Genomic DNA, 2,016 nt, shown 5'->3' with positions numbered 1-2,016 from the left:
TGTTCTTGTTTTTTTTTTATTTTCACCGCAAAAATAAAAAATACAGATTGCAGCCTTAATTGTTATTTACATTGACATTCATGAAAAGTAATGGACAGGTTCTCTCTGCAGATGTTCGTTGGTGATACTGCTGCTTTGGATGGTTGATGATAATGTGTTTCAGCAGTGAGCAATTTAGTTTTATTTACTAAATAAACCTCTGAATTGTCTTTGGTTTATTGACTCAAAGTGTTATTGTTCTCATGGCGTGCTGCGTGATTTCCAACTCTTTTCAATTTGCCATTAAAATAGTAGAAGTGGCTATTGGCATCTGAAGTTTGATTCTCCTTTTCTATATTCTTTTGAGTAACTTGTGTAAAACTCTGAAATTTAATCAGAGAGGATGCCTGCAGTGATTTCTGGATTTTGCGAGTTGAATTTGGTTGCAAAGTTGTTGGGAAATATGATCGTGGAGTGGTCTTATATGAGATAATTTGCATCATCTTCTCCCGGCATCTTTTCAACCCTGATGTGGTGCGATGAATTAGTCCAAAGCAGAAGTCTTCATCTGTCAACAGCATCTCATCTGCGTCTGGTGATTGAAGGATTTCCGTCACTTCAGTGCACTCGGTTTTCTCTCCAGTGTCTGTCACTGTTGGCATCATTTCTGTCGTTTTCATTGATGTCCTTTCTAGAATGTTATCCTTTTTTACCTGTGAGCTCTCTGAATCTTTTGTACATTCTGTTTCAGGATGGTCCAGTGTCATTTCTGGTCCTGCCAGTGTGATGCTGTTGATGTATTCACTTGAAGTTGTCACTTGGTTATTTGAAGGTTCTGGCGTTGATATCAAGATTTCTGTTGTACATTCAGTTTCAGAAGGCTCTGTTGTTATTTCTATCGCATGATCTGGCAATGTGACAATATGTTCGTATTGTCTTTGGGTTGATGATGTTACTGATTCATCTGTACGTTTTGGTTCACTATGTTCTGAAGTTAAATCAACAGATTCTGATTTGATATCTTTGTTTGTGGTAGTTTCTCTCACTGCAGAACTTATATTTTCTGGGGTTGAAATCTCAATTTCTGTTGTACATTCAGTTTCAGCGAATCCTGTTGTTGGTTCTATCACATGATCGATGACTGTAGGATCATGTTCTCTTGAAGGTGTTTCAGAAGATAAATCAGCAGATTNCCCGATGAGATGAACAGCAGCATCCGTGATGCACGATGACGTGGATTTACTGGGTAGATGAATCCGCGATGATCCTCACTGATCTGGACTCAAAACTCCACACACCACTGTGATATATCCACTTGAATGTGTAAAATAAACACGGGTATATTCTTCCGAATTTCGAACGAGTAATTCGATATAACTAGCACTTGAACTGTGTAAAATAAACACGGGTATATTCTTCCGGAGTTTCGAGTTCTTAATCTAACACAACGGATACATTTAACGATTCAAAACGTTTACTCACACGGAATCCTCATGTGAAATCTCTTCCGCATCTGACTCACAGGTGATCAGGTGTGTGCGGCCTCTCGCCAAACTCTCTCAGTATTTTTCCTCGTGCTGCGAATGCAAACTGAGGTTTAGCACATTCACAAGATAACACAACTCTCTGCGAACTCTGTCCATCGAGCTGTCACCCGCAAAGTATGTGAATATTGTTTTGCTGCGAACTTCAGTGTGTTTCTCACACGGTTTTCTCTTACTCCCCGAAACCGTCTTTTCTCAACGCCATCTTTCTTATTCTTCTCTCTCTCTCTCTGACCCCTCCCCCTGAACTCGCAGGGTCAAAGTACACAGTTCTCATTGGGCAGATAGAAAATATAATCAATTTCAGTCCTTACGATTTTTTTCGAACACATCCACATTAGAAAAACTATTTTAGAAACAGTAATAAATGTAAACATTTGTTTAGGGTTCTACAAATAAAACAGGAAAATTCTGTAAAATTACGTTTTTTTTTACAGTGTACTCTACCCACCTCTGATCACAATGAGCAGACTTACCGCATAAACATCATTCA

This window comes from Triplophysa rosa, linkage group LG13 (genome assembly GCF_024868665.1).
Source record: "Triplophysa rosa linkage group LG13, Trosa_1v2, whole genome shotgun sequence".
In the NCBI taxonomy this organism is placed as follows: domain Eukaryota; kingdom Metazoa; phylum Chordata; class Actinopteri; order Cypriniformes; family Nemacheilidae; genus Triplophysa; species Triplophysa rosa.
Note: the sequence above shows the minus strand (reverse complement) of the source record.